General features: G+C 37.9%; 1 long non-coding RNA gene across 1 annotated transcript; it reads left to right on the forward strand.

Moving 5' to 3' along the window:
- The first annotated feature begins 1,551 nt into the window (after positions 1-1,551).
- On the forward strand, positions 1,552-2,139 carry LOC149667202 (uncharacterized). Its single transcript, XR_016368300.1, has 3 exons — positions 1,552-1,794; positions 1,859-2,008; positions 2,086-2,139. It is a non-coding gene; the product is annotated as an uncharacterized LOC149667202 (long non-coding RNA).
- The last annotated feature ends 6,759 nt before the right edge of the window (positions 2,140-8,898 follow it).

Here is an 8,898-nt window from a genome sequence, read left to right on the forward strand (position 1 = left end):
TCCCGTTCAGTGTATGGATGGAGTTTGACGATCCCAAGGTTGGGAAAATGTTGAGGCAAAAATGTCATGGTTTATATTTGAATAGTGATATTAACGCTTCGTGGACGCCTGTTGAAAAGGTCATCAAGTCGTTTAATAGAAAATGGAGACAAAATAATGCCTCAGTTTCTAGGAAACAATTGCCTTTGGTTGTTTCTGAGGCCATTACGATACATAAAAGTCAGGGTGATACTTACTCCTCGGTAGTGGTTCATTGTAAGGCTACAAAAAAAATTGAAAGAACGCATTTATATGTGGCTTGTAGTAGAGCGAAAACCGCTTCCGGTTTATATATTGATGGAAAATTTAAGGTTCCTAATTCACCCAAAAACAACCTAGTAGAAATGGAACTTAAGAGGTTGCGAGACACAAAAAGCATCGAACTACCTTTCTTGCATGATCCCCTTTACATTTATGTTCATAACGTGCAGTCTTTAAATGCTCATTTAGAAGATGTTTTAGCAGACAATGTAATAATGAAAAGTCAAATGTTATGTTTTGTTGAAACGTGGAAAAAAGAGACGGACGATTTTAGAGTGCTATCTTTTAAGGAAGTAGGTGGTATTTACTTGCCAAGTACGGCACGCAGAGTTGCTTTTGGTTCGTCCATATATTTAAGAGACACGCCTGAAAACGAAGTTAAAGAGAGAGATACTAGAGTTTTACGAAGCGACATTCCTGTTAGAAATTCTCACGTGGAACGTTGCTGGTTAGATGTTTACATAGAAGGAGAACTAATATCTGTGGTATTGTTGTACAAATCTCCCCTAGGAAGTTTGAGAACTGTGTTTGAGGACTTCAACCCTTTGTTTGACATGAAATATGATTCGTCTATTCCAAAAGTTGTGGTTGGAGATTTCAATATTAACTTTTTAAAGAGCCAAACGGCACTGATAATGTTCTTTGATTCATTTGGAATATCTCTTTTGCCGGGTCTAGAACAAAAGTATTCGACTGACTATTATTGTCAATTGGATTTGGGGTATGGTAACCAACTTTTTCGAGACCGATACGAAGCATGTTATAGAGAGTCTTATTATTCTTACCACAAGGGTATTTGCATTTTTAGAAGAACATAGTTTGAAATAGAAAAATTTATTTAAAGCAAGGTGGAGCTCCAGTGCGCCCCTTATTGACGACCTTTCTATTGTACATTGGGTTTAGCTTGTTAGGGTAAGCTTCAGGTCCTCCCTTATACATTAAGTCTCATTGTTACCTACCTACGGCAAGGTAAAATGCTTATGTATATACAAGGTTAGGCATCATGGTAGGAGCGCCTATGGAGCCACCTGTTGCTTTAAGGGTCTAAACTACGAGAAATAGGCTTGGGACCCTTGGCTAAGAAACCCACATATGGCTTGGGATCCTGTACTAAGAAACCTACTTTAGGCTTGGGATCCTGTACTAAGAAACCTACTTTAGGCTTGGGATCCTGTACTAAGAGACTCACTTAAGGCTTGGGATCCTTGACTAAGAGACCCACTTAAGGCGGTCATATAAGTTTGGTATTAATCCATTTAAAAATATGGTATATTTTATGAGAAACCTGGAGGATTGGCGTAGTTCATGAGCAGCCTAGAGGATTTGTGTAGTTAATGAATACCCTAGAGGTTATGCGTAGTTCATGAATACCCTAGAGGATATGCGTAGTTCATGAATGCCCTAGAGGATTGGAGTGATTCATGAGTAACCCTACAGCATTGGTTTAGTTCATGGGTAACCATGGAGGACAAGGTCAACGAAATTGTAAACAAGGTATGTAATAGTGATAATTAGTTAATGGGTATAATCGTTGAGGTGATTTATTGTGGTTCTTAAGAAAATACGTCGGCAAATATATCTCAAGGCTTATCCTTAGGCTTAATAAAGGTGAAATACAACTCTGAAAACGTTAAAATGGTTGCGTCAGATGACTGAGATCTGGAGCGGCAACTGTGGGTTCATGTAAAGGCGAACCACTGAACAAAGTGTAAGTGTTGCACCAAGTTTCATAGGTTTGGTGAAGAATGGAGCAATTTTGTATAGCGTACTTTAAAAATGTATTAGGTATGGCGAAGCGGAAATGGCTGAATAATCGGCAACAATTCAATAGTCCTAGACGAAAATCCCCTTTTTTCGGCTAAACGCCGCCGAGGTGATTTTGAAAATGTTCCTGGCGGCGTTATCTGCCGTTGGTAACACTGCAGCGTTCTCAAAAGTTGGCCAACGCTCAAAGCGGAAGTTGGACTTCGCCGCAATTTATCGAATAGAACTATAGTTCTAGCACCTTCAATGTTATGGGAGCGGCAAGTAGAGCAATACAAGGGCGGGCTGCATAGCGGTCTAGCAGTGGAAATACAGAAAGGAGAAAAACTTAACGCCAAGAGGCAGAGTTTTCCTATTTTGTGGAACTGGAGTCGTCCTGGTCTTTGTTATCTGAAACGTACAGCACCAATACACTTATGTAATAGTTTCGAAAAAACGAAACTTTATGAACTACGCCTCATCTACCAGGTTAATGCTTTATTTCGGACGCTATCCACCAAACATTCATCCTTAAAAAGTCTGAAGAAGTTTTTAATATTAATAGTCCTAATTTGATTGTGGTTTTTTCCCAAATGGGTTTTCCCAGAGCCTTTTTTCCCACATGCGCTGTGGGTTTTTATGGCTCGAATTAGCTTGTATTATGACATGAATATTTGACATCCATTGCATCGTTCGATAATGCTATTAATAAATTTATTCGTGGATAGCTCAGACGTCAGAGTGAAAAATCCACTCACAATTTAAAAATAAGTCTTTAAATATTAATAATTCAACTGTGATTATGGTTTTTTCCCAAATGGGTTTTCCCAGAGCCTTTTTTCCCACATGCGCTGTGGGTTTTTATGGTTCGAATTAGCTTGTATTATGACATGAATATTTGACATCCATTGCATCGTTCGATAATGCTATTAATAAATTTATTCGTGGATAGCTCAGACGTCAGAGTGAAAAATCAACTCACAATTTAAAAATGTTTTAATATTAATAATTCAACTGTGATTATGGTTTTTTCCCAAATGGGTTTTCCCAGAGCCTTTTTTCCCACATGCGCTGTGGGTTTTTATGGTTCGAATTAGCTTGTTTTATGACATGAATATTTGACATCCATTGCATCGTTCGATAATGCTATTAATAAATTTATTCGTGGATAGCTCAGACGTCAGAGTGAAAAATCAACTCACAATTTAAAAATGTTTTAATATTAATAATTCAACTGTGATTATGGTTTTTTCCCAAATTGGTTTTCCCAGAGCCTTTATTCCCACATGCGCTGTGGGTTTTTATGGCTCGAATTAGCTTGTATTATGACATGAATATTTGACATCCACTGCATCGTTCGATAATGCTATTAATAAATTTATTCGTGGATAGCTCAGACGTCAGAGTGAAAAATCAACTCACAATTTAAAAATGTTTTAATATTAATAATTCAACTGTGATTATGGTTTTCTCCCAAATGGGTTTTCCCAGAGCCTTTTTTCCCACATGCGCTGTGGGTTTTTATGGTTCGAATTAGCTTGTATTATGACATGAATATTAGACATCCATTGCATCGTTCGATAATGCTATTAATAAATTTATTCGTGGATAGCTCAGACGTCAGAGTGAAAAATCCACTCACAATTTAAAAATAAGTCTTTTAATATTAATAATTCAACTGTGATTATGGTTTTTTCCCAAATTGGTTTTCCCAGAGCCTTTTTTCCCACATGCGCTGTGGGTTTTTATGGTTCGAATTAGCTTGTATTATGACATGAATATTTGACATCCATTGCATCTTTCGATAATGCTATTAATAAATTTATTCGTGGATAGCTCAGACGTCAGAGTGAAAAATCAACTCACAATTTAAAAATGTTTTAATATTAATAATTCAACTGTGATTATGGTTTTTTCCCAAATGGGTTTTCCCAGAGCCTTTTTTCCCACATGCGCTGTGGGTTTTTATGGCTCGAATTAGCTTGTATTATGACATGAATATTTGACATCCACTGCATCGTTCGATAATGCTATTAATAAATTTATTCGTGGATTGCTCAGACGTCAGAGTGAAAAATCAACTAACAATTTAAAAATAAGTGTTTTAATATTAATAATTCTACTGTGATTATGGTTTTTCCCAAATGGGTTTTCCCAGAACCTTTTTTCCCATATGCGCTGTGGGTTTTTATGGTTCGAATTTGCTTAATGTTAAATTATACTGAAGGTTCCAATATATAATGTTAAATAACTATTCAATGTTTACATTTTTGAAGAGACTTTCCTTAGGAGCCTAGCTTATGTGTGATTGGGTTGTGGCTTCCATGTTTTGGGGACATTTGCTTTTTGTGTGGCGAGGTATGATTCAGCTTTGATATGGACAAATGTTACAAATCATACTGGTAGACTAAGAATACGGTTGAGGTATAGCGAGAGAGTAGAGTTTCCACTGCAATTGAGAGATATTGAAAAGGCTTGAACAATTGACTATTTTAAAATTGAATTCCTGCACTTGCAAAGAATTAAAAAAGGCGATAGATGCATATATTTAGGTGGTTTAAGGAGTAGTGATAGTCATCTCCACTCGGAGAGGTAATATTTTGGCTTTCCCAACTTGTGTCTGTGTGTGTCCGTCCATTGTTACACTAGTGCGTCTTGTTAGCAGTTAGCCTTGTGTTGATGTGTTAAGAAATCATACAGAACCTTAATATTCCCTTTTTCCACAATATATAGTGAATATGTGGAAGTATTTTTCGTAATTATGATGCATTAAGTACTTTTGTAGCTTTAAAGCTCTGCTTCATTTTGATATTCCAAAGATTTTTTTTAATATTGTTATTTGAAATGGCTGTTTATATATTACTTAAGCTATACTACATCTGTATATAGAATAATCCTTGTTTTAGTGATTTTATGAAGAAAACTAAGACCTAGACTCCGGCGGGTATAACAAGTATTATCCGCAAAGGACCGCAATAGTAGTAGGAGCTACCTAGATATGCAAAGATCCAAGATGGCCGCCACTCCAAGATGGCCACCAGACCCCCCCTCCAGACAACTCAAACCAAACTTTCCAGACCAAGATTAGGCTATTTTACCTGACCAACCCTGCCTTCCACAGTGCTATGTCGTTGTCTATGAGACCAGCCCTGCCTTCCACAGTGCTATGTCGTTGTCTATGAGACCAGCCCTGCCTTCCACAGTGCTATGTCGTTGTCTATGAGACCAGCCCTGCCTTCCACAGTGCTATGTCGTTGTCTATGAGACCAACCCTGCCTTCCACAGTGCTATGTCGTTGTCTATGAGACCAACCCTGCCTTCCACAGTGCTATGTCGTTGTCTATGAGACCAGCCCTGCCTTCCACAGTGCTATGTCGTTGTCTATGAGACCAGCCCTGCCTTCCACAGTGCTATGTCGTTGTCTATGAGACCAGCCCTGCCTTCCACAGTGCTATGTCGTTGACTATGACTATTTAGGGGGGATTCTACCCATTCTTCCCCCTAAACAAGCCCGGATTAACCCTCGTAGGGTGTGGTCCTTTTAATCCTAGGCTTCTTAATTCAAACCAAAACAAAAACTATATTCAATGTTGACGTCAAACTAAAACCCTGCCTTCTAGGGTGCTTGTAATGGGCGGTACCTCTTTAATGAACCCGAACCAGCCCGGACTTTAAAAAGCTTACCTCTAGCCCTACCTTCCAGCGTCCTATTATGGGAAAATAACCTATTTAATAACCCCCAAACAAACCTGGACCACCGGCCCTACTGGTAAAGGATGCTTTCAACCGGGGCATCCATGATGTCATCCTTCCAACTCAAACTAATATGAAATTATTGGAGCCATATTTAAAAAAAAAACTTCTCTCCATCCCCGCCTTCTAGCGGACTATTTTAGTAACCATTAATAGCCGTAACCCGTTCGATGGACATGAACAAGTTCGGACCATTCCTACTAGTAAAGGATGTTTTTTTTACCCTGGCCAACTATGACGTCATCTTCTCAATTAATATTAAATTATTGGTACCATATTTAAAAAAACTTACTTCCGGCCCTGCCTTCTAGCGGGCTATAATGACACCTCAAGCAAGTCCGGACTAGCCCTACTGGTAAAGGAGGCCATATTTAAAAAAACTTACTTCCAGCCCCGCCTTCTAGCGGGCTATTTACTTCCACCCCCGCCTTCTAGCGGGCTATTTTAATAACTATTAAGGTAACTTACCTATAGAATCAATTAAAACAACCTGGTCATAGAGGTTGCTTTCAACCTGGGTAACTATGACGTCATCCTCCAAACTCAAACCAAAACTAAATTATACAGGACCTAGAGCCCCAGCCTTCTACCGGGCTATTTTAGTAACTATTTAGGGAATTTACCCATTGAACAAATCAAAACTAGCTCGGATCAATCTAGGCTTATCGATGTAAAGGTTTAGCCGACGAAAAAAACCCAAAACAGGTTCGATCCCTACCTTTCAGCCTGCTATTTTATGCCTTAAACTGTACTTTAAATAGACGTCACCCATTGAAGGGTTTCCGAACAAGTCAAAACAAGCCCAAACTTGTCTGGGCCAACCAAGTATAGATTTACCTCCTTTGATTGGACTAATAATGGCTGGATTACTAATGTACCTGCTACCGTTTGATTACTTTCCCATGTAGATGTTCCAAAGATGATGTTTTCACTAGGGTACCCCTTTGGCTTAGCGAAAATAAACATTGTCAGTGGTTAGTTGACAAAAGCAAGTTTTTTAATGCGGTAAACAAAGAGGTAGCGGGTTCAAATCCCGGTGTACAAATATACAGCTCGGATTAACCTGGGTTCGTATACAGGGTGTTACTGTTTAATTAATTGTATGTAGATTGGATTATTTACCCTGACTACGCCATTAATACGGGTAACCAATTTAACTACGTTTGCCTTGACTCGAACACGTACAGACCGTCGCTGTTTAAATTTTCCCGCCATCAATTTATTGCCTTTTATTATTCGCCGGCAAAAAAAAACTTGATTTTGAGACAAATCAAATTGTTTTTCCTTCTAAGTCAAAAGTTAATGAAAAAAACAGACACACATTTTAAAAAACAATAGATATTTACTCTTACGTCTTGTACAAAAATTAAATACAAAATAAACAAATGAGTAGCCAAACAAAGGCGTTATTTGTGTTCTTAAAGTGTCCATATATTTATACAAAAGAATTCATTTCTAATTACCTAAATTTTCCATTTAGCCGTTAAGAGAGAGAGAAATTTGAAGTGGCACGAGTTTTATTCGCCTCAATATAGCCAGGGGCAAAAAAAAAGAGATTCTAAAATAAAGGAGGTCATTCTACGAGCGTTCGGTGAGAGATATTTCCGGAAGCGTTTTACCAATTTTAACGAAACTCGAGTTTTAAACTAGATATAGAATAAATATTTAAACGTTTTTTAGCTTTAACAGCGACAAATAAGACGGGGAAACTAATATTTTTGCATCCTTTTGTAAGGCGAAAAAAAACTCAAATATTAGCCAATTAGTACGATCTTTAAGGGAAAATCCTGGTCCACATTCTGAAAACTCAACACATTTAATCTGCATCAAGAATGCTTAATGCAGAGCAGGATTCCCCCTTATTTCAGCACTTCCTAATTATTTTACCGAATATATTATTTATGGGAAAATCCTAGACCACACCCCGAAAACTCAAAACATTTAATTTGCATCAAGAATGCGTGGTGTAATGCAGGATCCCCCCGTAAATAATAATTTCAGCATTCCCTAATTACTTTACAAGGGTCACCAAAGAACCCTCATCGGGCCCCAGATTTATGAAGCTCGACAAGTAAACAAGCGGGTTTTTTGTCGCATAAAAGAAAACTCTCCTGTAAAGCTTTTACAAAAAAAATCCCATTATGTGGCAAGAAACTCGCTTGCTTACCTATTGAAGCTCATAAACTAAAAGCCAATGAAAACCCATTGGCGGGGAGCCCGCGTAATTCCCGGTGAAAAAATGCGAGCCACATCCCGACAAAATATTAATAATCCTCAAAAAGCGGGCTGCACCAAAAAGATGAAATTAGCTAAAGTCTGGTACGTACCAAGGGGCTGTACATACCGAATCACGCTCAGATCATAGCCATCAAAATGATCACTGTTTTATTCGGTTTTGAAGATTTTAAATGGAGGAAAACAACTCGGATGCGAGTACATAATTCTTTTTTTGTAATATTTTTGAAGTGACGAGCCCCTCTATTTCGCTTTTTTTACGAGTTAACGAAGGAGTTAAAGTACCGCAAACCAGATCGTCGAGCTCGGCCGTCGAATTCAACTTAAACAATTTGCATCAAGAAATTTTTCTCACAAATATTTATTGCTAAGCCTATCGAATAAATTTCTTTAAATTGCGCGAAAAAGAGATTTTACCCCCGTTACTCACCGATTGTAAAGAGAGACGCATTCAGGGTTTCAAAGAGTTTAAATTGTTAACATTTAAAAAACCAGTATGTATACCGGCAAAAAATTAGGTCACCCCACCCTTTTTTACGTCTAGTCTTGTACTCGCCTTGATTTTCTTTTTTTCCCACTACAGAAAACTTTTTTTCGGAGTAACCATGAAAGGGAGGAGTGAAATATTTTCGTAAACGTTTACCTATACAAAATACGTAGGAATGGTTTAAAGTTACACGTTGGGAGGGTCAAAGAAATGGATAAAATACCTATAAGAGGAAAGATGTGTCTCGATTAAAAAAATATCACGCATAGATTGCTTACCTGTCCTTTTCTTTCTATTACAAAGAATCCTAGTTGGATATTATGCTAGAGGCAAACCTCTGAAATTAATGTCAATGATAATTACGTCAATCATAGAGGTGA

Source organism: Phalangium opilio, unplaced genomic scaffold, assembly GCF_054372755.1.
Source record: "Phalangium opilio isolate 3A_F unplaced genomic scaffold, DU_Popi_V2 ptg000060l_1, whole genome shotgun sequence".
Taxonomy (NCBI): domain Eukaryota; kingdom Metazoa; phylum Arthropoda; class Arachnida; order Opiliones; family Phalangiidae; genus Phalangium; species Phalangium opilio.